Genomic DNA, 27812 nt, shown 5'->3' with positions numbered 1-27812 from the left:
CACGAAGCCTCCAGTGATGATCCATGGCAAGAAGCCTCCAGTGATGATCCATGGCACGAAGCCTACAGTGAGCAGTCATGGCACGAAGCCTCCAGCGACGGCCTCCTGTCCAGAGCCTCCAGCGACGGCCCCCAGTCCGGAGCCTCTAGCGACGGCCCCCAGTCCGGAGCCTCCAGCGACGGCCTCCAATCATAATGGAGTAGGGGGCACCCGGCTGCATTCCACTTCCCAGCCCAGATCCAGCATGGCACGAAGCCTCCAGCGACGGCCTCCTGTCCAGAGCCTCCAGCGACGGCCCCCAGTCCGGCGCCTACAGCGACATTCTCCAGTCCAGAACCTCCAGCGACGGTGCCCAGTCCGGGGCCCGCAACGAGGGTGCCCAATCCGGGGCCCGCAACGAGGGTGCCCAGTCCGGGGCCCGCAACGGGGGTGCTCAGTCCGGGGCCCGCAACGGGGGTACCCAGTCCGGGGCCCGCTACGAGGGTCTCCAGTCCGGGGCCCGCAACGAGGGTCCCCAGTCCGGGGTTGGCGACGAGGGTCCCTGCACCAGAGGTGCCACCAAAGTGGGGTGAGCCAGTGGTGGAGCGGGGTCTGCGTCCCGCACCTGAGCCGCCCAGTTGAAGGTTTCTTTCTCTCAGATCTGAACAGATCTCTTGGATCCAAACCAGCATGGGTCTGTTTGGGTCTGTTGTCCACTGTGAACGGGATTGACAGTCCTCGGGTCCATTCGGAACGGGGAGAAAAGCCATGGATCCATTTTGTAACTTTTTGGACCTGTGAAGACCTCTAATCTGCATCTCTGTACCCAACACCCCACCTGTAATTATCTAAGGATTACCCCTTTATACGAACAGTCTTTATAGCATCCACAGGGACTTCCTACTTCCCCTCAAAAACCCTCCAATAAATAGCCACCTCTGCAGGATCGCAGCAGGGCACCGGCCAATCAAAACCATTCACGGAATCCTAAGGCCACCAATGTGACCATATGGCAGTGAGGGCACCATTCAATATTAATGTGGTCTCTAGAAGGTTGATGAATGGATATACCAGTATTGAATTCCAAATGAGTGTTACAGTATAATGGTAGGTGGAGGATAGCAGGGGAATTGGCAGACTGATCCATACCCCTCTGTTCTTTAAAACACCCACACTCCTCAAGCACCTGCTCTCTTACTGTTTACCTTACGTTTGGGTGGCTTTCTGTTTACAGGCGTTTTTGATGATATACATTGAGTATTACTGGGTTTCCATTAGCCCTTGTGCTTCCAAGAAAGAAATGGACTGATCCTGATAGAATGACTGGTGTACGGCATCCATAATAGGAAGTTCTGTATGGCTAGGGTTTTTCATATTTTGGTGGTGCTGTCCAGATAAGTGCCAGCCAATCATAATGGAGTAGCCCAGATCCCAAATCTCCTACCACCCATCCTTCTTGTCCACATTCTGTTGAGGGGAGCCGGGAGAAGGAAATAACTGTAAAATCAGGCAGGAATTCTGTTTATGGGCCGTCAGGACACAGCTGCTGCTGGCGAGGGATGACATTATATATCTCCAATGGCAACGTTGGAGCTGCTGGGTAAAGTAGCACTGCCAGATGGTAATGTGCTTTTGGCCAGATTGAAGTATACACACAATCAGTCAAACACACACACAAATGCACAACCATTCATTTACCCACACACACAGAGATATATTCACATTTTCACACATACATACATACACACACAGCCATGTAATTGCTCTAGGAATGCTTTACCATAGCCTGTAGCACCACGGTCGCACACAATGTGCCTATCGGGAGCTCCCCAAGTCACAGAGAGAGAGAAGAGGCCAACAGAGAGAGGCAGAGAGGGAACGAGGGATAGAAAGTGAGTGGTTGTGAAAAAAGAGACAGAAAGCCCAACAAAAAAGGTTCTGGCTCTGTCCAACAAGGTCACACCCAACCCAATGGAGCATGGGATTAACCCTATGGGTTCCACCACCTGCCGTCAGCTGTCCTATGATACACACTGAAAGAAAAGGTGCAACCCAGAACCCAAAATGGTTCTTCGGCTGTCCCCATAGGATAACCCTTTCAAAAACCCTTGTTGGTTCCAGGTAGAACCGTTTTGGGTTCCATGTAGATCCCTCTCCACAGAGGGTTCTGCATGGAAAACAAAACCAAGGAACCAAGTTCAGGACCAAGTTCAAGTCCTAATCGAACCTGTAGTTATAACACCATCATTGGACACTTCTATACAAACTAAATCAATGTATTATTAACGCTCACATTGTATATGGTGTGGGAATCGATCCCACACCTCTGACATGGCTCGCACCATGCTAAAACTAAACAATCCATCTGGCACCACAATAATTCCAGCCACTGAATAATATACRGGATTAAGTCAGACTGGAACCAGCACACACAGGTGGTACAGTACCATGGACCAAACGGGATGTATTTTTACAAGCCACAAAAACCCCAATGTGTAAGTTACAACCCATCCTGGTTTTCGTAAGTACCACATTCTTACACTATAAATAGGTGCAGATTGAGAAATAATGACAAGGACGGGAAGTGTTTTCAAAGAGCTCTCGGCCGGGCTCTCTCCAAAACGAGACCCCTGGAAACATGTGGTGGTCTCTCCTCAATACCTCATGTGAGAACAATGTTGTCTTTCCTTTTGCCGAGGGTTATCTGGGGAATATGAATCAATATTCCACTGACCCATTGACAACAATATGACAAGCTAACATTCCACTCTTCAAACACACATCAATCTTTATGATTGTTATCAATTTGAAATGTCTGGTTGTAAATCTAACACTGTGACAGGGTTTTATGGACATTACTTTGGATTTGTCTTTGGGAGAATAAAACCTCCACGCTGCCAATGTACTCCTCAAGCTTCATTTCAATCTCATTTACTTGCTCCATGTTTGTTACAATGTGCAAAATCATCATCCAAGCCAATTAAATGGTATATTTATAGGATAATTTCACAAAARTGGGGAATGGGAATCTAACATCTTCGTATGAATAAAATATCACTATTCACACTTGAAAAGAAGTTAGGGGGATGTTGTTGAAAAAGTCAGTATTATTATGTACCGGGGTGTGAGTTCTGCACTTATGAAGTTTTGTTTTGTAATATATGTCCTGTCTTCTATTGCCTGTACTATGTTGTATGAACCACACCACACAAGAAGTTCCCTTTTGGGACAAAAAAGCTATTTGATTTGGCGTCCCGAAGTCGCRTCTTCACTGTTGGTCTTGAGACTGGTGATTTGCGGGTACTATTGAATAAAGCTGCAAGTTGAGGACTTGTGAGGCATCTGTTTCTCAAACTAGACACTCTAATGTACTTGTCCTCTTGCTCAGTTGTGCCCCGGGGCCTCCCACTCCTCTTTCTATTCTGGTTAGAGCCAGTTTGCGCTGTTCTGTGAAGGGAGTAGTACACAGCGTTGTAATAGATCTTTAGTTTCTTTGCAATTTCTCGAATGGAATAGCATTAATTTCTCAGAACAAGAATAGACTGACGAGTTTCAGAAGAAAGTCTTTGTTTCTGGCCATTTTGAGACTGTAATCGAACCCACAAATGCTGATGCTCCAGATACTCAACTAGTCTAAAGAAGCAATAAAACTGGCCTTATTTAATCAGAACAACCGTTTTCAGCTGTGCTAACATAATTGCAAAATGGTTTTCTAATGATCAATTAGACTTTTAAAATTATAAACTTGGATTAGCTAACACAACGTGCTATTGGAACACAGGAGTGATGGTTGCTGATAATGAGCCTCTGTACGCCTATGTAGATATTTCATAAAAAATCTGACGTTTCCAGCTTCAATAGTCATTTACAACATTAACAATGTCTACACTGTATTTCTGATCAATTTTATGTTATTTTAATGGACAAAAATTTAGTTTTTCTTTCAAAAACAAGGACATTTCTAAGTGATCCCAAATGTTTGAATGGTAGTGTAAGTATTCACACCTCTGAGTCAATATATATTAGAATCCCCTTTGGCAACGATTACATCTGCGAGTCTTTCTGGGTAAGTCTCTAAGAGCTTTGCACACCTGGATTGTACAATATTTMCCCTCTATTCTTTAAAAAATTCTTCCATCTCTGTCAAATTGCTTGTTGATCATTGCTAGACAACCATTTTCAAGCCTTGCCATATATATTCAAGCATATTTAGTCAAAACATTAACTCGGCCACTCAGGAACATTCACTGTTTTCTTGGTAAYCAACMCCAGTGTAGATTTGGGTTATTGTACTTCTGAAAGTCAAATTAATTTCCCACTGTCTGGTGGAAAGCAGACTGAACCAGGTTTTCCTCTAGGATTTTGCCTGTGCTTAGCTCCATTCCGTTTATTTTTTAMCCTGAAAAACTCCCCGGTACTTAACGATTACATGCATACCCATAACATGATGCGGCCACCACTTTGCTTCAAAATATGGAAATATGTTGTCTTGGATTTGCCTCAAAAATAATACTTTGTATTCAGGACAAAAAGTGAATTGCTTTGCCACATTTTTTTTGCAGTATTACTTTAGTGCCTTTTGCAAACAGGATGCATGTTTTGGAAAATGTTTGTACAGGCTTCCTTCTTTTCACTCTGTCAATTAGGTTAGTATTGTGGAGTAGCTACAATGTTGTTGATCCATCCTCAGTTTTGTCATGTCACGGGCATTAAACTCTATAACTGCTTACAAGTCACCATTGGCCTCATGGTGATTTAAATATTTAAAAAACATTTATTTAACTAGGCAAGTCAGAAGTTAAGAACAAATTCTTATTTTCAATGACAGCCTAGYAACAGTGGGTTAATACATCATCCAAAGTGGAATTAATAACTTAAACATGCTCAAAGGGATATTCAATGTCTGCTTTTTTTATCTACCAACAGGTAGACCATTTTGTCAATTTTAAATTCAGGCTGTAAAACAACAACAAAAAAGTGAAGGGGTGTGAATACTTTCTAAAGGCACTGTATGCCATTGTACATCCCAAACGTTCTCCAGACATAGTCAAGATTCTCCTCATAAACAACCACACCSTCTGGGATGACATGTTGTTTAGTGCAGGGACATCCTCAAGACCTGGCTTTCGGGGTTTTAGCCCCGGATGATTTTGGGTCAGCCCACAATTATTTTGCACTGCTGGGATGGTGTAAAAAAAAAAAGCTCAACTGAATGCACTGCTTAGTTCATAGAGCCGTGGTTATGTGAATCTCCCAAAGTCATTCAACTGTTATAATCAGGGGTGTGGTGCTGGCGGAGCATGGCGGAGCATAGCGCAGCGACTCTTCGCCACTTCTCAGAGTGGTGTTATGTCTCACAAGATCACAAAATGATGAATTAGTATTCTATATAACAAACCGAATGTAATACATAGATAATGTTATGCTACTCTTAGACAAAAAACACCACGTAATGCAGCCAGAACTCAACACCATAGGCTAAATATGCTTTGATTGAAACAAAATAAATTAAACATTAGTTAGGCTACTTATATCATTCAAGAAGATCAAAATGCATATTCCCAAACAGATTGGGATCAAATGGTTGGCATGCAAATGGTTGGCATGCASTTGCAGATCCGGTAAAATAATTATCATTCATGATTGACCTCATTTATAATGATGTCCTCATAATGATGGCCTAAATTATATTAAGTCAGTCCTAATTTGGTGTTTTAGGATTATAAAAAAATTACATTTTCTTTGAGCCACTAGGCCTATGTGTAGGCATAGGCAATTGTGCAGTTTGATGAGGAATTTTATGTAAGTCTGTATTCTAAAATTATATTATACAATCGGACTACATGTTGTTATAAATTATGTAATAAAAAAAAATATATTGCACTCCAGTAGGCTCAATATACCACTAACACTGGTTGGCCTATAATACACTATATATACAAAAGTATGTGGAGACCCCTTCAAATTTGTGGATTTGGCTATTTCAGCCAAACCCTTTGCTGACAGGTGTATCAATTCGAGCACACAGCCATGCAATCTCCATAGACAAACATTGGCAGTAGAATGGCCTTATTGAAGAGCTCACTGACTTTCAACGTGGCACCGTCATAGGATGCCACCTATCCAGCAAGTCAGTTCGTCAAATTTCTGCCCTGCTAGAGCTGTCCTGGTCAACTGTAAGTGCTGCTATTGTGAAGTGGAAATGTCTAGGAGCAAAAACATTGGTTGGTGTTGGTTTCCGAGGCACAAACGAAAAGGTTGGAACCTTTGTATGAGTCGTCAGCAGGAGCATTGTTAGTAGATTGACTGTAACCTTTCAACCAAATCTCCTGGTGTTTGTGCTTCAAAACGCTCAGTGGCTGTTGTGGCCTGCCAGTCACTACAGTGTCGAATGTGGCAACCATTCCAGTACCTTCGAACCAAGACGAGGATATCTTTCTGCGATATCGCACAGTGTTTCACCAGTTGGGATCACAGGGTCAGTGGCGGGACTGACACCGTTAGGTTTCATAGAAAGGGGTTTCAGTCCCTCTCAATGTGGAAACGGTATAATTGGAAGCAGAGTCCACTCTGCACATTGATGCTATGTTTCCTGAGACGGCCGCAGTGCATGTTGAAGTATCCGAAGGACAAGAGAATTTAATCTTAGCTACCGTATCGCATGACTCCAAGGAAGAGGGAAGTTTCTCACTCACAGAGACTGCTGGCCTCGAAATCATGAAAAGAATAGTCAGTCAGGTTTGCTGATTGAATGTGAAGAGATATCATATTATGTGCTTGAGTCAGATTCTGCACCAAGAGGTGTCGAAACGTCTTTTCCCAAGAGGTTCTTTTGATAGATACTCCTTGTGGATGACTGTGTTGCATCCAGCTTTAGGAGAAGACAGTGTGGTCAGTGGAGACGGCATGGTTACCTGTGACCACAATTGGTTGTTTATCCAATCCATCAGTGGGACCAAACGATCCGTTAAGTCTGCTCCGAGTAGCAGATGTTCAGTTTCGAGGCTGGTAATATATACAGGGTGAACAAGCGATACGTCTTGGAAGTGTAGTTTCAGCATGAGTCACATTGTGAGAGGCGAGGCAGTCTGAGTGAAACCTCGAAGTTCAGTGTCGCATCATTCCGTTTTTAACCAACGTTTAGCTGGGTTCAAAGCCCTTTTGAGATCATTGAACAATGTTTGAGAGATAAGCAGGGATACGTGTTGACAGAATCTGTTTGAATGGCAATATCTCTTCCATTCCTGTTTCAGTGAGTTGGCCAAAGTAAGCTGAACGAAGCCTATTACAGTATGCTTGTGGGAGTTCATTCCGAGCTTGTTTGACAGTGCTAGCCAGCAAGCTGTCGTGTTTGTGAGTCGCAGAGCCATTGAATTGTATTTTCAAAGCCGTGGCAAGTTTTGCGTAGTCGTTTTGCACGTGTTCATGTTGTAGACGGATGAACTTTGTCACGTGTCTTTTCGACATTCGCTTCAACAGGTAAAGCCTCTCAGTACCCGTAGCGTTCAGGTCGCCATCCAAGGCGTCTTCTATGTCTGCTAAGAACATCTCAGTGTCGTTTGGCTTCCCTGGATCGAGGTCAAAGGTGCAGAAGTTTTTGACAATTATGTCAAGGTGTGCCAAGTGCCCGGAGAGGGTTGGCTTCATCCTGTGGGGATGTGGGCCGAAAGAACCAAGAGGAGAAGCCAAGCTTTGGCTTTGTTGGCAAGGCGGCACCATATTACCCTGTGCCGAATGGTCAAGAGAAGAAGACTGAGGGACACCTGAGAGAGGCAAAGTCTGAAACCTTTTGTCGTCTTCCCTCCTTTGTGTACCGAGCTCTGGTTGCGAGTTTGGTTGCTTTGTTGGGTAGTCACGTGGTAGCGTGTGACTGTTCAGGAGTTCCTCCAGATGGTACCTAATGGTGGTATTCTGCTGCATAGCAGAGTCCACTTGGGCGCTTAGAGTACTTATTTCAGACACGTGAGTGTCGCACTGGCTCCGTTCGGCCTCATACTCATCTGTAATGGTTTGCATATAGAGGTCTTGAGTGAGGAGCGAGAGATTAAGTGATGAGATTTCCTCCGCTTGCCTAGAGATACATTTTTCCGTCTTCATCACCTGGGTTCTCTCATCATTCATTTGGTAAGCGACTTCAAAGAGTCCCGATGTTTTTTCATCCAACTTAGTCAATGTGTTCCTTAATTGATCGTCTTCGATCTGCAGCATTTGGACAAGAACATTACTGCTTTGAGCGTTGTTCATCAAAACTGCATACATGTTATAAAGTTGTGCGCCCCTGTTTTGTAGATAACTCGTCAGATTTATCTAGTTTTGCGTGGACTTTGTCATATTTCGTTTTGGCTAAATCGAGTGTTCCTGTAGAAGACGTATTTCTGCTGTGCACTGCAGTACTGGACCGATGTCAATCTRTGATGGTGGCCATACATCAGGGCATAACTGTAGAGAACCTTTACAAGGCCTGCGCCTGATGATTTATTTTGGAGGGAGTTTTTTTGCAATTTCTGCTGTTTTTTTGCTAATAGCATAGCTTGGGTTTATATCGCTGCTGAGGTCAGCAATCAATCGGTCCATGGGTGAGGGTTCAGTAATTAGTGAGGGACTGGGGGCCACTCCATCTGACAGCTTGCACATTATTATTTAAAAAAAMACTGATTTTGGAGTCGTTGGAAGCTGCAAAAATTATTGTAATCTATTTATAGATGTTAATGAATCATCAATACAGCATCAGTAATGTGGGAGTTGGACGTCAATGCATTTGCAAAAGCAAATRAATGATTAATCATACCTGTATAGGCCATCGGGGAATTACACTTTAATTAACCTGAAAGCGRTGCTGTATCTAGGMTAATGGTTGGAACAAATTAATTTGGTCCTTATCCAAATGATCAYTGTGGTAAAAGGTTTGTTTGGCAATTTAACTTCCTTGTTAAATCGAGTTCAGATTGGTTGGATATTATTAAAGTTTAACCATTTGTTACAGGTGTGAGAAAACATTGGCCCACACAATGAAAAAATCCCCCCCAAAATTACTGATTCTTCACCGCAAGGGGTCACTTACCCCTGAAAGCTGAACTCACAAGGGATTCCAGCAGAAGAGGGACTTCCATCGCCCAAGGCACAGGGTTTAGCTGTACGGGATTAACCGCAAAGCACTTGATTAACCGCAAGCGCGGGATTTCGCTGGGAACAATGGCTGCTCTCTATTTATTTGCTTAGCATCGAATGCAAAGCTAGCAGTTTTGGTACAAGAATGTTAACTTCCAAGCACAGACAGGGTCCCCTTCAATACGGGACCAGGGGTTTACTAACAACGTCTCACGTTCAACCCGACATGCATTTTTTCTAGCAATGTTACCAGAACACGCGYTAACATGAAAAAATACTCGCCATGTCTTTTCACGTTTTTTTTWAGACCTGATAGACAGAGAAATAACACAAATATATCTTCTCAAATTTCCTTATTTGGCTGACRCATATATCCTAGCTCAAGGAATTAATACTCACCGAGTCTGCTCGCCCCTGAGTCGCGAGAGACGGAGATAATATACTTCGCATTGGCCAAACTAATATATTTTCTCAAATTTCCTTAATCGGGTGGCCCTTATGTCCTACTGTAGCTCTAGAAATTAATAATTGGCGAGTCTACTCACTCTGACCCTTACTCAGTATGCAACAACAAAGTCAATCTTTCTAGTATCTTGATCAAAAGGAATCCCAAACACTGACTCTCAACAATAATCCTGCCTACAGCTGTTATTGGTGTATAATGTAATCTGCTACACAATTCATATAGACTGAATTCAACAGCAAGGCCTAGTTCTGTTTAATATTCCTCACACAGGGGCTGCAATATGTCGTGACTTCACATGAATTAATCTGATGACTGTTATTTATTTAATCATCTAACTATGTTTAATTGTTACCCGATTAGGTTAATCATGCAACTAACTCATTAGGATTTGGGGTACCTCGGAAGAGGTTGTTTAAAGAGTTACCATCTCCCGAATTAAACTCTAAAAGTCTTTACCTATCACATCCATAAAACAGTCAATGTATTAATCATTACATCTTATCATATCATCAGTCTGAACAGTCGTAACCTCATGCATCTGCAAAAACCTCAGCCTCATTCATGATTCAGCACTACACAAATTGGTTTAATTATTTATTTACTAGCTAACTAAATAATAACACAGAATAAACATACACGCTTTGCATGAGACAAAGGTCCCCAGTGGACTYACAAAATATAGCGGCTTATGAAGAACGGTGGGGAGGAGAGAGAGAGAGAGAGAAATGGACACTTATCGTGAATACATATTAGAACTGTTCTCACGTTAATCAAATACTTTGCACACGAACCACCGCCTGTTTGGAATAAGAAATCATGAATGTATTTACGTGTGAGTGCCTTTMTTCGCCATTTATCTCTGTCGGGACCAGGCCTTCTTAGGGAGGATGTAGGTTGGCCTTTCAGCGGCACGCTTGTAAGGCTCTGACTGTCCGAAAAGGTCCAGATCCATCTCTTCTACTGTTGTTCACTCTGMAAGATAGCCAGCCATGTTCTCATTGGTGATGAGCGTAGTAGGAYAGTCTCACTTAGATTCGCTTTTCTCGATATCTGACTTCGGACAGCTAATCAGCTTCTTGCCTCTTTATCTTCGTGTTGATAGTCAGGATTTAAGKCACTATAGACGTGGGCTGCAACCCCTCATCTTTCCTGGTCTAATGTTAATTTCGTTGGCAATACTTTTTATGCACWTTTTATGCACTCTCGTGCACTCTCTCTGACCTCATTCGGGGCGTGGCTACTTACTATGAACAMTTTATAGGAGATAGATGATCTTATCCTTCCTAAAATCACATTCATACCTTAACAAAAATACTTTCATTATTGTTCATATTATAATGGAGCACTGGTTGGTCGGCCCAATTGAGGTAGTATGTACATGAATGTATAGTTAAAGTGACTATGCATATATGATAAACAGAGAGTAGCAGCAGCTTAAAAAGAGGGGTTGGGGGGGGCGGCACACAATGCAAATAGTCCGGGTAGCCATTTGATTACCTATTCAGGAGTCTTATGGCTTGGGGGTAAAACTATTGAGAAGCCTTTTTGTCCTAGTGTAGAGGTCCTGGATGGCAGGCAGCTTAGCCKCAGTGATGTACTGAGCCGTACGCACTACCCTCTGAAGTGCCTTGCGGTCAGAGGCCGAGCAATTGCCGTACCAGGCTGTGATGCAACCWGTCAGGATGCTCTCGATGTTGCAGCTGTAGAACCTTTAGAGGATCTCAAGACCCATGCRAAATCTTTTCAGTGTCCTGAGGGGGAATAGGCTTTGTCGTGCCCTCTTCARGACTGTCTTGGTGTGTTTGGACCATCCTCTCTAAGAAACTGCTCTCTACAGTGCATTCGGAAASTATTCAAACCCCTTGACTTTTTCCACATTTTGTTACGMTAGATTTTTTTTAAATGACCTCATCATTTACACACAATACRCCATAATGACAAAGCGAAGCAGGTTTTTAGAAAATGTCGCAAATACATTTTTTTTAAAGTACAGAAATATTTTATTTACATAAGTATTTAGTCCCTTTGCTATGAGACTCGAAATTGAGRTRAGGMGCATKCTGTTTCCATTGATCATCCTTGAGATGTTTCAACAARTTYATTGGAGTTCAATTTATTGGACATGATTTGGAAAGGCACACACRTGTKTATWTAAGGTCCCACAGCTGACAGTGCATGTCAGAACAAAAACCAAGCCATGAGGTTGAAGGAATTGTCCMTAGAGCRCCGAGACAGGATTCTGTCAAGGCACAGATCTGGGGAAGAGTACCAAAACATTTCTGAAGCATTGAASGTCCCCAAGAATACAGTGGCCTCCATCATTCTTAACCTGTTTTGGAGACTGGTTTTTGTTTGGAATTTCAGAGGACTGACGTGCCCAAAGTAAACTGCCTGTTACTCAGGCCCAGAAGCTAGGATATGCATATACTTGGTAGAACTGATAGGGCAGGAGAAAACCTGAGGAAAATCCATCCGGAAATCATTTTTTTTGAGGTCACAGGCCATTTCAGTGCTTGCCTATGGGAAATACAAATAGATAGGACCGAGATTGCAGTTCCTATGGCTTCCACTAGATGTCAACAGTCTTTAGAAAGGGTTTCAGACTTGTTTTTTGAAAAATMAACAAATAGTTGGAAGAACTACAAGGTGTCTCTCATTAGAAAAGTGGTCTTGTTGGCGCGTGAARGAGGTGCGCGCTCTTCGTTATTTATCTWCCCTATTGAACATACTKTTCTCCGTCTTAAATATTATCGTTGATTTAGARATTAGAGTAGCTGAGGATTAATTAGAAACATCGTTTAACTTGTTTGGGCGAACTTTACTGGTAACTTTTTGTATTCGTTTGTATGTATGTTGAAAGAGTGGATTACTGAGATCATTGMCGCCATCTAAACAGACTTTTTTGGATATAAAGAAGGACTTTATCGAACAAAATMACCAATATTTGTATAGCTYGGACCCTTGGGATTGCAAACAGAGGAAGATCTTGAAAGGTAAGTGATTTATTTAATCGCTATTTGTGATTTTGTGACACCTGTGCTTGTTGAAAAAGTATTTTGGTGTGGGGCGCTGTCCTCAGATAATCGCATGGTATGCTTTCGCCGTAAAGCCTTTTTGAAATCTGACAACGCGGTTGGATTAACAAGAAGTTAAGCTTTTAAATGATGTAAGACACTTGTKTTTTAATGAATGTTTAATATTATGATTTCTGTATTTTGAATTCCGTGCTCTGCAATTTCACCGGATGTTGTCGTAGGTGTCCCGCTAGCGGTTCATGCGCCAAAAGAGGTTTAAATGGAAGAAGTTTGGAACCACCAAGACTCTTCCTAGAGCTGGCCGCTCGGACAAACTGAGCAATTGGGGGAGAAGGGCCTTGGTCAAGTAGGTGACCAAGAACCCGATGGTCACTCTAACAGAGCTCCAGAGTTCCTCTGTGGAGATGGGAGAACCTTCTAGGAAGACAACCATCTCTGCAGCACTCCACCAATCAGGCATTTGTAGTAGAGTAGCCAGACGGAAACCACTCCTCAGTAAAGGCACATTAATTAATTTTGTAAAAATMARTTCATGATTCACTAAATAAAATGCTGCACTGAAATCTACAAATAGTACACCCACAAACTTGCCATTATCCAGTGACKKACTAAATATGTATCTCAGTGGAACTYCAATCTGGGGAGCAGCACAGCGAAGCAAAAAATTGTCCTTAAGACCATAACCTGTAGATTTACCATCAGGTAATGACTTCAATAGGTTWAACACCTCCTCCACTGACACCGTTTGCAGACTAAAAGAGCAGATCTTGTTGCTCATAATATGATCAMCAATCCATTGGACAATAGSTTGTTTGGAAGTATGTATGTTTACATTGTTGCTCAGTAATTACATTTTCTTTGTAAYAAAATCTGCAAAYTGYTTGGCAATATCAACTGGTTTTGTTATTATTCTCCCGTCAACCTCCACACTAGATGGGCATGATGAGATAGATGTACCAAGTAAGCCCTTAACTGTGTTCCATACCTTTTTAGAATGAGAAACAAGATTRTCTGGTCTGGTGAAACCAAGATTGAACTCTTTGGCCTGAATGCCAAGCGTCACYTCTGGAGGAAACCTGGCACCATCCAGCGGCATGTTTTTCAGCGGCATGGACTGGGAGACTAGTCAGGATCGAGGGAAAGATGAACGGAGKAAAGTACAGAGAGATACTTGATGAAAACCTGCTCCAAGTGCTCAGGACCTCAGACTGGGGTGAAGGTTCACCTTCCAACAGGACAACGACTCTAAGCACACAGCCAGGAGTGGCTTTCGGACAAGTCTCTGAATGTCCTTGAGTGGCCCAGCCAGAGCCCATACTTGAACCTGATCAAACATCTCTGGAGAGACCTGAAAACAGCTGTGCAGCGACACTTCCCATCCAACCTGACAGAGCTTGAGAGGATCTGCAGAGAAGAATGGGATAAACTCCCCAAATACAGGTGTGCCAAACTTGTAGCGTCATACTCAAGAAGACTCAAGGCTGTAATCACTGCCAAAGGTGCTTCAACAAAGTAAGGGTTAAGGGTCTGAATGTAGATGTGATATTTCAGTTTGTTATGTTATAAAATACATTTTACCAAGACAGATATGATTATTCATGTTCTGAATCATTCAGTGGGGTCTTTCTCAAACATTTTTTTAACAGTATATCCAAAAAAACTGATTTTGTAACCTAATACATCCGATAATAAGCACAGAGCTCTGTTGACAGAGTGGTGCAGCTTTCTCACAGAAACTTTTGAGGATTTTACATGTTGTGGTAGTCATCTTCAAAGCTGTTTCCGCGTCTCACAAAAAGCTACATTTGGAATTTTCCTTATTTTTGACTGCTTCTTTTTCTCTGGCCTCCATTGATTTAGTCATCCTAATTTTGGTCATCCTACAACGGTAAAACCTCTGATCTATTTTGGACTGACGATCTTTTACCCATTGGTCAAAATATGCATTTTTGATTGGAGACCCTACACACACATATTCCATTCTTGCATAATTCTCTCCCCCTATTAACCACACACATATCCTTATACTTTGACAGTGGCGTCCCATCTGATTCGGATCAATAAGATCAAAATGAGGTCAACTGCAAATTTAAACCCAGTCATCAATTTGTTCCAGTTATTAACATTGGCTGTAATCGTCCAAATTGGGGCCAATCATGCTTGCCAATGTGCAGAAAAGTATAGAGTATCTCTTTACAAGGAGAGTCGATGTCGGGCTTAAAGCGTTCTGCGCTGCCTTTGTATCATGACTGCTAAGTATGATCTAAACCTAATCCAAACCACAAATTACTTAGTTGATCAAATGAGCACAAGTAATGGCCTAAGGGTAGACAGGTTGAAACAGTGAGCCAGGGGATATCTGCAGCTTTTCTCTCAGGGCCACTATGTCTGATGAAATAGAATCTGAATCTATGGTACTCTATCTCTCATCCTATTCTTTCTAATCAGTGACTCAGTCAACCAGGTGTGTGGACTTCTAGCCAATCGTTGAGATTAAATTMAGAAAATAAATATTATTGAAACATTGCACACAGTCTCTTTAAAGCTGCAGTTGAATAGCATTCGCACAACTTATGAGGAAAAATCAAAACCAGAGGGACACAAAATAAATAAGTTGTAAAACCTTGTGTCYTCCTCGGATTTTAAATGCAATGAATCCATTTATGGACAGTTTGAGTTTACTGTGGGGGAGGGGTGGTCCAAAATAGGGGAGGGTTATCAAACTTTTTTTTTTGCTTTGGAGGGATTGTGTGTTTTCATTGGGCACAGGGGAGGGTAGTGCGTTTTTTTCCCTAGTTTACATCCGCTCTTCTGCTTGCATTTTCCCTATAAACAATGTCTTGAKTTACTTTTGATATTACCTAATGAAGTTTAGAAATGTTTGGTATGGTGTGGCTATTATAAGCTTTAGCTACTGCAGGCCTATGATATGAGGGCAGTGCGCCCCTAACTCTGTCAGTTGTCCAGACTGTTTGAGGCCTACCAGAGTTACTCCTATAATCTAATACAATAATGCTTATCTTTATACAAAATATTCTGATTGAAAATGTATGAATTAGCCTCCTTCTGTACGTCTATATCTGTATAGCAGACGCAGTAGACATCTGACAAAGAAATGTGACTCACCACCTGGATTCGGACTCATGTAGCAAAATTTGAAATGTTTTTTTACATTAGTAAAAGTAGAGACTCAGAGCTACAAAATGGTATATCATACCCTGCAGTTGAGGAACAATGGGCAAKTAATTCTGCTTTGAAAGTTGATCAACTTGTAAACACACTTTTGAGAAAATCTAGTGGAGAGTCCCCTCTTTGTCTACACCTATTCTGCATGGTTCACACCCTCTTAAGCATTAGCCCGACCCATCTCGGAGCGCTTTTGGAGCACAAACTTGATGCTGTGGCCGATGATTTGTTTACTTCTGGATAACATGAAAAAGCCTAACCAGCTCTGCTGGCAACAATTTCATTACGCTTTTTTTGCAGCCGTTTACTGACACCGGCCATATTAAACAGGTGTTGTACACACGTCACATAACGTTAGCTAAGCCAGCTAACACTAGCTAGTTAAACAACAATGAACCGTGCCAACAATGCCACACTGTTGGGAGCTAACCAACCATGTTCAATGTTAGCTAGCTAACATTAGGCTCTAACTAGAAAAGCAAACGGCTCTGGGATACAAATAATAACGTCAGCTAGGGAGCCAGCCAGCTAACGTTAGCTAGCTAGCTAACAGTACACTTTAGCTTGAAATGAAACCACTTTCTGTCAAAATAGAAATGTGTAACATCTGTAGCTAGCTATCTTACCTGTATACATCCTCATGCATGAAGGACGCGTCTCCCTGTCAGGAATGCCATGCCACGGTTTCCTTTTTTCCATCTCTTTAGCTATCATACTCGAATTCCACTGATTTTAAAACTTGATCCTCCAGAAAGTGGAGAGCAACACTCATGCAGCTCCACTACACAATACATTAAAAAAGCTGTGTTTGACAGGATTACCAACACAGACTGACAAGCTCAAAATGACAGAAGCCTTCTATGGCAGAGAACGGCTCTCCTGTGAAGTCGTGACTTGCGACATAACCCTAGTTTCCTGAATTGGGTCACAAAAATATGTCGGTGTCGTAGCATGCCACCGGCATATCTCTATCTATCTCTCTGGAGTTAGGACTAAGCTTCTCTTAGTTTCTATAGGCTATATATTAAAATATGAATATCCTATATAGCCTATAGGCCTATGCATGCAATGCCCTGATACAATTAGTGCTCAAATCTCTGACTCCGTCTGTCTCCAACATACAGCTTACATCACCATGTCACATGTGTACCACACCTTTGCTCTCTCTCAGCGGTTTTCAGTTGCGGCTGAACAGTTTGTTTGTGTGTTTAACGCTGCCTGTAAACACGCTTGGGAATTCAGAATCCATTGAAGAGCTTGAACGATTCGTTGACGAGAGATACTTACGAACTCAAAGAAACATGTCACTGGTTTCGGAGGATTCAAGCATTGTTAAGGACCCAATAAACCAAAACCAGGTTGGCCAATAGGWATCAACGATGGAACCAAACCATCCCCAAATAAGAGGGCGTGTGTGGCGAGTGGGGAGAGGTTTACTGATATGGATGTTGACTTGTTAAAATCCATCAATGAAAGGCTTGCCAAACTTGATATCTTGGATATATTACGAGAGGACATCATTATGTGCTAGTCTAGAATTCAGCCAATGTCAGATTGATGATCTAAGGAAAGAGAACACGGCGCTGAAAGGTACTGTAGACTCTATTCATAGCAAGGTGGAGGTGGTGCAAAAGGGAGAACAAACAACTTAAAGAAACCTTGCTTAATGTACAGTGTCGATCAATGCGGAACAATCTAATATTTTCCAGGGATACCGGAGAATGACAACAGGAGAGGCTGTGAGGACACAGTCCGAGACTTTATGTCAACTCAACTAAAACTGCCCACTGATGTTGTGCGTAAAGCCACTTTCTCCAGAGTCCATAGAATAGGTAAGGCCTCTGGAAATAGGCCACGGGCTATTATTGCATGTTTTGACAAATTTAAGCAAAAGGAAACGACGAAGAACATGGGCAGAGAACTCAGAAACTGATTTTGGAATGAATGATTACTTCCCCACCGAGATCAATGAAAGGACAAAACTACTATATCTCATCATGAAGGAAAAGTGTTGCCTGAATCAACGAGTCTCCATGGTGATGGATAAACTTTATATCAACGGGCAATTGTATCGGGACTCTAGAGTAACTCCCTGACTATTTGAATTTAATGTTCAAATCTGAGTTTGTGTGTTGTAGTGTATCATGACAACTTCAACTATAACGAATACATGCTCTATTGATCTCCACTTGACAAGGAAAGGGTTGCATATAGCTCAGGTTAATGTATGTAGCCTTCCTAACAAAATACATGAGGTTTTTAACTTGGTCAACATAAATAATATTCATATCTTGGCCTTGACCGAAGCGCATTTAGATGCATCTGTAAATGATGGGCAAATGAACATTCAAGGATATAGTCTACTGAGAAGGGACAGGAATAGGAATGGTGGGGGTGTAGGCACTGCGAATATTCAGAATCATATACCTTTTAAGAGAGGGATGACCTTAATGTATGTCAGATAGAGGCACTATCGCTCAAGTACATCTGTCTCACCAGGCACCCATATGTGGGGATGTGTGTATAGACCTCCTAGCTCTAAGGTGTCCTATTTGGATGACTTATGTACTGGTTTACGGCCACAGATAGCAACAGAGATGTATTATCTTGGGTTTTAATATAAATATGAGGATCACAATAATTCGAATAGAACAAAATTGATGAGATATGCCAAGAACTGTGGTTTGAAACAAATGGTTAATGATACTACTAGATCTTCAATTAAGTTGGTCATCGTTCAGCACACATGCATTGATCTGATTTTCCGGTAATATACCATTGCAATGCTTAAAAGCCAGATCAATGCCAGTGGGCTGGACAGACCATAATATTGTGACCATAACCATGAACACCAAGGTTCCAAAGAAACCCACTAGGATTGTGGTCAATAGAAATTTAAAAACATTTAATCATGAGCTATTTCTAATGATTTGGCTGCTGTACCCTGGCCTGATTTATCTAGAGGATAATTTAATCACAAGCAGATGTATTGATGTTGCTCATGAGGTAATGGACCATCATGCCCCTATAAGAAGAGTACAGTTGGTGCTCGTCCATCTCCATGGATTGATGAGAACTGGGTGAGGCTTTTTCTCAAAGAAATATGACAAAAGTCTTAGCAGTCATATCTAACGACAGGAAACAGTCCACCTATTCAATGGTTAATTTTCTTCCCCTCATGTGTTAAACTGTGGAATACGCGAGGCAGCTGCTGCACTTCTTTATTTAATATATACCACGACCTTCCCTATGCCTTAGCTGAAACTCAAGCTACTATATTTGCAGATAATACTACAATTTAAGCAGCAAGACAATCAGTTCAACAGGTACAGCAAGCTTTACAAGGAGATTTGGAGAATATCAGGGAGTGGGTTTGCCAAAACAAACTTGTTTTACACTCCAAGAAAACCAAAGTTATGTTGGTCTGTTCCACTTGGAAAAGGCCAAAACAGCACGGGATACATTAAGTATGGGAGGAGAACAAATTGAAGAATGGCAGAAACCAAACTATTGGGAGTGCAGCTAGACAACTGCTTATCTTGGTCGTCTCAAATAACTATCTATGTAAAAAAATATATTAAACAGCATGCATAATCAGAAGGATGCTAAATATTTACCAGGAAAAATGAGCCTTACAGCAAATAACATGACCATTAATTGAGAGTCAGGTGAACTACTGTTCTGTGGTCTGGGAAATGCATCATCAAGTGAAGTTAGGCTGCAGAATGCACAGAACAAAGCAGCAAGGATTGTTTTAAGGTGGAGATATGGTTCTTCTGTTGCAGACATGCGCAGTGTTTGGTTGGTCATCAATCGACAAGATAATTGAAAAAAAATGCTTATTTATTTCATAATATACATAATTTAAAACGGCCAAGTTCTTTCACAACGGTATTGTCACGATCGTCTTGGGTAAATGAGTGGACCAAGGCGCAGCGTGTGAAAAATACATTCTCTTTATTAAGATGAGATGAAACACGAAACGAACACTTAAAAAAACTAAACAAAACAACCGTGAAGCTACAAACGTAAGTGCAATACAAAAAGCTACAAACGTTCTACATAGACAATTACCCAAACCTCAATGCCTATGGCTGCCTTAAATATGGCTCTCAACCGAGAGACAATGAACCACAGCTGCCTCTAATTGAGAACCAATCTAGGCAGCCATAGACATACAAACACCTAGACAAGACACTGACCCATTTAAACATACAAAACCCCTAGACAATCCAAAACACATACATTCCCCATGTCACACCCTGACCTAACTAAAATAATAAAGAAAACAAAATACTAAGGCCAGGGCGTGAATACCCCCCCCAAAGGTGCGACTCCGGCCGCAAAACCTGACACAGAAGGGAGGGTCCGGGGTGGGCCTTCTTATGGCTGCGGCTCGGGTGCGGGCGTGGCCCCACTCCACCATTGTCAATACCCGCTTGGTGGCTCTGGTAGATCCTGCTGACTGGCGGCTCTGGAAGATCCTGGCTGGCTGGCGACTCTGGCTGCTCATGGCTGCTAGGCGACTCTGGCTGCTCATGCTGGCTGGCGACTCTGGCTGCTCATGGCTGGCTGGCGACTCTGGCTGCTCATGGCTGGCTGGCGCTCTGGCTGATCATGGCTGGCTGGACTCTGGCTGTCATGGCTGCTGGCGACTCTGGCTGCTCATGCGCTCTGGCTGGCTCGGCTCTGGCTGCTCATGGCTGGCTGGCGGCTCTGGCTGCTCATTGGCTGGCTGGCGGCTCTGGCTGCTCATCGGCTGGCTGGCGGCTCTGCTGCTCATGGCTGGCTGAAGGCTCTGGCGGCTCCTCTGGGCGAAGCTCTGGCGGCTCCTGGGCGACGGTTCTGGCGGCTCCTGTCTGGCGGACGCTCTGGCGGCTCCTGTCTGGCGGACGGCTCTGGCGGACGCTCTGGCGGCTCCTGTCTGACGGACGCTCTGGCGGCTCCTGTTGGACGGACGGCTCTGGCGGTCCTGTCTGGCGGACGGCTTCTGGCGGCTCCTGTCTGGCGGACGGCTCTGAAGGCTCAGGACAGACGGCTTTGAAGGCTCAGGACAGACGGGCGGCTTTTGAAGGCTCATTACAGACGGGCGGCTTTGAAGGCTCAGGACAGACGGGCAGTTCAGGCGACGCTTGGCAGACGCCAGCTCAGACGGCGTTGGCAGATGGGCAGTTCAGGCGCCGCTGGGCAGACGGCAGACTCTGGCGCGCTGAGGCGTACTGTAGGCCTGGTGCGTGGTGCCGGAACTGGTGGTACCGGGCTGGGACACGCACCTGAAGGCTAGTGCGGGGAGAAGAGACAGGGCATACTGGACCCTGGAGACGCACATTAGCCTAAGTGCGTGGTGCCGGAACTGGTGGTACCGGGCTGGGGACACGCACCTGAGAGGCTAGGCGGGGAAAGGAACAGGGCATACTGGACCCTGGAGACGCACATTAGGCCTAGTGCGTGGTGCCGGCACTGGTGGTACCGGCTGGGGACACGCATCTCAGGGCTAGTGCGGGGAGCAGCAACGACGCACAGGACTCTGGAGACGCACAGGAGGCTTGGTGCGTGGTGCCGGAACTGGTGGTACCGGGCTGGAGACACGCACCATAGGGCGAGTGCGTGAGGAGGAACAGGGCTCTGGAGACACACTGGAAGCCTGGTGCGTGGGTAGGCACTGGTGGTACTGGGCTGGGGCGGGGAGTGGCGCCGGAAATACCGGACCGTGCAGGCGTACTGGCTCCCTTGAGCACTGAGCCTGCCCAACCTTACCTGGTTGTATGCTCCCCGTAGCCCGACCAGTGCGGGGAGGTGGAATAACCGCACTGGGCTGTGTAGGCGAACCGGGGACACCATGCGTAAGGCTGGTGCCATGTATGCCGGCCCGAGGAGACGCACTGGAGGCCAGATGCGTTGGGCCGGCTTCATGACACCCGGCTCAATACTCAACTTAGCCCTGCCAGTGCGGGGAGGTGGAATAACCCGCACCGGGCTTTCACACGTACAGGAGACACCGTGCGCTCTACCGCATAACACGGTGTCTCTGCCCGTACTTTTGCGCTCCACACGGTAGCTCGGGATTGGCGCAGGTCCTCTACTGACTTCGCCACACTCCCTTGTAGCCCTCCCCCAAGAAATGTTTGGGTTTGACTCTCGGGCTTCCAGCCTTGCTTCCGTGCTGCCTCCTCATAATCGCCTCCTCTCGGCTTTAGTGCCTCAGCTCTTCACGAGGGAGCGAATTCTCCCGGTTGAGCCCAAGGTCCCTTACCTTCCAGTATCTCCTCCCAGTCCAAGAATCCTTCATGTTCTGCTCCTTGCTGCTGCTTAACACGCTGCTTGGTCCGTTACGGTGGGTAATTCTGTCACGATCGTCTTGAGGATAATGAGTGGACCAAGGCGCAGTGTGTGAAAAATACATTCTCTTTATTAGAGATGAGTGAAACACGAAACGAACACTTAAAACAAAACTAAACAAAAACAAACGATCGTGAAGCTACAAACGTAAGTGCAATACAAAAGCTACAAACGTTCATCATAGACAATTACCCACAAAACCAATGCCTATGGCTGCCTTAAATATGGCTCTCAACCAGAGACAATGAACCACGCTGCCTCTAATTGAGAACCAATCTAGCGCCCATAGACATACAAACACTAGACAAGACACTGACCATTTAACATACAAAACCCTAGACAATCAAAACACATACATTCCATGTCACACCCTGACCTAACTAAAATAATAAAGAAAACAAAGAATCCTAAGGCCAGGGCGTGACAGGTATTCATTTGGTAAGAGACAGACATTCCGTAAATACTAGGAATAGATTGTCCACCATCTATGCGTTATCCAGACAGAAAAGAGAAATATGCAAAAGAACATTTCGATTTAAAACAATAAAGAAATTGAATAAATTAACTGAGCAAACCAGAAACCTTTCAATATATACATTTAAACATTATTTTAAAACGATTTAAATATAATACATAGAAATGTTGTGGGACCATAGTAGATGAAGAATCAATATTTTTTAGATTGAGTATTTATTGGGTCATTATGCTAGTATATTATGTATGTTTGTAATAGTGTGTTATATGTGAAAATGTGTTGGTATTATAAATTGTATTTTAATGTTTAAGGACTCTTGGAAGATTAGTCCAAATGGGGACTAAAAGAGATCCAAATAAAATAAAATAAAATCTTGTGAGATGGACAATTGTTTAAAGAAAGTAGCCAAGAAACCAATAAGCTATAACATTTTGCATATGCTACACATCGAAACAAGGAATAGTGTTTTTGTAATTGGTTTTATACTGTTTAAGCACACGTAAATGTGGCTCATTTGTTCAGCATCCCTCATTTGATGGTACCGGCTGAACGCAAATGTGCTGTAAATTATGTTTCCTGTCACATTGTCCGGAGCCAAATTTTCCTYAATGAAACTCTGAAATGACATATTGTTTTTATTAAGAATTTTGAATATTTGCATGAAAATCGGTCACCAATTGGATGAAAAACTAGCTATAGACACACTAAAGACTCTGGAAAGTGCGATAGTCCAGTGTCATCTTGATTATGCCTGCACATCATGGTTCAACAGCAGCCCCAAACATCTAAGCTACCAGCCAAATAAGCTTGTAAGAATTGTACTTAAACTCCCCRCTCATACTCATCTGGAGGTTGAGAATTTTTTTGTCTCTATTTCTGTAATGTGTCTGTATCTATGCAAATATGTATTTATATTGTCACGAACCGGCTCGTAGCCTTAACAAAAAGGGAGACTTATTTTTTATTTTACCGTTATTTTACCAGGTAAGTTGACTGAGAACACGTTCTCATTTGCAGCAACGACCTGGGGAATAGTTACAGGGGAGAGGAGGGGGATGAATGAGCCAATTGTAAACTGGATAAAGGAATAACAAAAATATATTTATGAGCTAAAGTAAACTAAAAACAAGTAACAATGGTGTGTGTAGTCAGTAGTGTAAGTGAGTGGTTGTGTGCATAGATGTGATAATGAGGGGTGTTGAAAGGTACCAAAGCATACAAACCAGCCACAAAAATGCCACAACCAAAATCCAACAGTGTGTCTGTGTGGAGAGAGTCTCCTCAATGAATGACACACCCAAGGACACACCCAAGCCCAGTTGTGTCCCATTTCGCTCAAATGTATTACTTGGGGCTCGGGCCGATTCCGGTGAGAGTTATCTGGCCCAAATGTATTACTTGGGGCTCGGCCCATGTGATTACTCTCTGGCAGATGATTGCACGGGCTGCTTTATATAATTAACATTTCATTATTCATTTTTCCATATTCTCATTGTTTCTGTGATCAAAAAATAKAATTAACATTTAAATGAAATTCTTTAAGTGTTCTGTGTTTGTATTTTGATACTTTGTGCAATTMATAAGCATTAAAAACGTTGTAGATGGAGCCTCCCGAGTGGCACAGCGGTCTAAGACACTGCTTCGCAGTGCAAGCTGCGTTTGCTACAGATGCTGGTTTGAGACCTGTGCCGGCTGTGATCAGGAGACCCATGAGGAGATGCACAATTGGCTCAGCATCGTCCGAGTTAGGGAAGGGTTTGGCCGGCCYGGATGTCCTTGTCCCATCACGCTGTAGCGACTCCTGTGGCGGGCCAGGTGCATGCACGCTGACAGACACCAGGTGTATGGTGTTTCCTCCGAGACAAAATGTATTTTTGTGGATGGGTATAATTTGTATGTATAAAATGTATAATAGTACTATTGAAAGTTACTAAATCGGGTAATTGTGTGTACACTAATTAAAATTTGCATCGGGCCGCTRCTGGGGGGATTCTGGTAAGATGCCGACAAAGTCGGCTGAATTCCGGTACACAGAAATGCCCCGATGTACTTAGGCCGATTCTGGGCAGTCTTTCATTTTGATCCCGGGCTGAGTCCTACACCTGAWTCCGGGCCAATTCAATCAGTTCCGGAGCRCCCGWAAGAGGGCCGCTTCTGGGCCAAATTCCTCATTGCTAGCTGGGTAGGCAAGGGTGTTTCCTGGATATTTTCACAACTTGTCAAGGCACCACAGCGAATTGTATCCAGCAGAATTCTCCTTTGTTGGGAAAAATCCCACATGAAAAAATGCTATGGTCTAAATACTGTAGTATTACTATATTTATTTATTATAGTATTCACAGTAGTGTTTTTGCAGACTTTGCTGTAGTATTTACTGTACTGCTTCTCTAGACATGACTAGTATATTATAGTATTCACTGTATTGTTTTTGCAGACWWMACTGTAGTATACTATAGTATTCACTGTATTGGTTTTGCAGACCTTACTGTACTATTTACTGTAGTGTTTTTGCAGACTTTACTGTAGTATACTGTAATATTTATTGTAATGTTTTTGCAGACAGGACTGTACTGTACTATAGTATTCACTGTAGAGATTTTGCAGACATGACTAGTATAGTATTCACTGTAATGCTTTTGAAGACGTTACTGTAGTATTGACTGTATTGTTTTTTGCGGACATGACTGTATTATACTACAATATTCACTGTAGGGTGTTTGCAGACCTGACTGTAGTATACTATAATATTCACTGTAGGGTTTTTGCAGACCTGATTGTAGTATACTATAATATTCACTGTAGTGTTTTGTTGGACATGACTGTAGTATACTATAGTATTCACTGTGATGTTTTGGTGGACATGATTGCAGTATTCTGTAGTATTCACTTTCGTGTTTTTGCGGATATGACTATAGTATAAGGGGGAAAGCGGCATACCTAGTCAGTTGTACAACTGAATGCCTTCAACTGAAATGTGTCTTCAGCATTTAACCCAACCCCTCTGAATCAGAGAGGTGCGGGGGGCTAACTTAATCAACATCCACGTCTTCGGCGCCTGGGGAACAGTGGGTTAACTGCCTTGCTCAGGGGTGGAACGACAGATTTTTACCATGCCAATTCGGGGATTCGATCCAGTAACCTGTAGTATATTATTGTATTCACTTTAGTGTTTTGGCTGACTTTATTATAGTATTCATTGTAGTGTTTTTGTGGACATGACAGTAGTATTCTACAGTATTCATTGTAGCGTTTTTGTGGACYTGACAGTAGTATATTATTGTATTGTCTGTAGTATTATTGCAGACCTTACTGTAGCAGTCACTGTAGTGTTTTTGTGGATATGACAGTAGTATTCTACAGTATTCACTGTAGTGTTTTTGTGGACATGAATGTAGTATACAATAGTATTAACTGTAGTGTTTTTGCGGACATGATTGTAGTATATTATAGTATTCACTGTATTTGTTTTGTAGACATGACTGTAGTAGTTACTGTACTGTTTTTACGGACATGAATGAAGTATAATATACTATTGACTGTTGCATTTTTGCCAACATGACTGTAGTATACTATTGTATTCATTGTAGTGTTTTTGTGGACTTTTCTGTAGAACTCACTGAAGTGTTTAAGCGGAAATGACTGTTGTATACTATAATATTCAATATAGTGTCATTGTGGACATGACTGTAATATTCACTGTAGAGGTTTTGCAGACAAGACTGTAGTGTATTATAGTATTCACTGTAGTGTTTTTGCGGACATGACTGTAGGATACTATGGTATTCACTGTTGTGTTTTTGCAGACTTGACTAGTATTTACTGTAGRGTTTTTGCYAATATGACTGTAGTATGCTATAGTATTCACTYTAGTGTTTTTGCTGACTTTACTGTAGTACTCCCTATAGTGTTTTACGGACGTGATTTGTAGTATACTTGGGCCTCATTTATAAACCCTTTGTATACACAAAACATGTGTGCGCCAATTTTCACGCAAAAGTTGCCATTTATAAAAACATAACTTTAAGTGAGAATGTCCTTATCCTCTRGCAAGACCATGCGTACGCACAGTTTCTAGTGTTTTAACAGAGCTTGAGAAAATCTGCAAAGAATGGGAGAAAATTCCAAAATCCAGGTGTGCAAAGCTGATACATACAGCGCATACCCAAGATGATGTAATCCCCACCAAAGGTGCATCTACAGAGTATCGACTCAAGGGTGTGAATACTTATTTAAATGAGATATTTCTGTATTCATTTACAATAAATGTGCAAAAATGTCAAACATTGAATTAATCAGTTTTGAATTCAGGCTGTAACACAGCAAAATGGAGAAGAAATACTTTCTGGCCTCTGTTTAACTGACCTGTCTTGAAACTGTCAACGCGTGAACAAGCATTATAACTCTGCCTGAAAAATGCCATCATTCACCTTTTATGGTGACAGTAATACCCTTATTTGCTGTATAGTTTGGAAGTATTGGAGTTGGGCCAAGACAGTATCTAAAGGAAATAGCAAATTTTTTATTTTTTTATTTCACCTTTATTTAACCAGGTAGGCTAGTTGAGAACAAGTTCTCATTTACAACTGTGACCTGGCCAAGATAAAGCATAGCAGTTCAACACATACAACAACACAGAGTTACACATGGAATAAACAAACATACAGTCAATAATATAGAAAAAGTATATTTCCAGTGTGTCCAAATGAGGTAAGATAAGGGAGGTAAGGCAATAAATAGGCCATGGTGGTGAAGTATTTACAATATACCAATTAAACACGGGAATGGTAGATGTGCAGAAGATGAATGTGCAAGTAGAGATACTGGGGTGCAAAGGAGCAAGATAAATAAATAAATAAATACAGTCTGGGGTTGCGGTAGTTGGATGGGCTATTTACAGATGGGCTATGTACAGGTACAGTGATCTGTGAGCTGCTCTGACAGCTGGTGCTTAAAGCTAGTGAGGGAGATATGAGTCTCCAGCTTCAGTGATTTTTGCAGTTCGTTCCAGTCATTGGCAGCAAATTGGGCAGTGCAGTTAGATTGAAAATAATTTAAGCTTTCTGCCAATATCAGATATGTCTATATCCTGGGAAATGTTCTTGTTACTTACAACCTCATGCTAATCGCATTAGCCTGCGTTAGCTCAACCTTCCTGTGGAAAGGGATGGCCTTCTGGCTTTCTTTAGACTAGACTATCTGAAGAATCAGCATTTGTGGGTTCGAT

Source organism: Salvelinus sp. IW2-2015, linkage group LG17 (genome assembly GCF_002910315.2).
Source record: "Salvelinus sp. IW2-2015 linkage group LG17, ASM291031v2, whole genome shotgun sequence".
NCBI lineage: Eukaryota > Metazoa > Chordata > Actinopteri > Salmoniformes > Salmonidae > Salvelinus > Salvelinus sp. IW2-2015.
The sequence above is the reverse complement of the archived record's forward strand: the minus strand, read 5'-3'. Positions refer to the sequence as shown.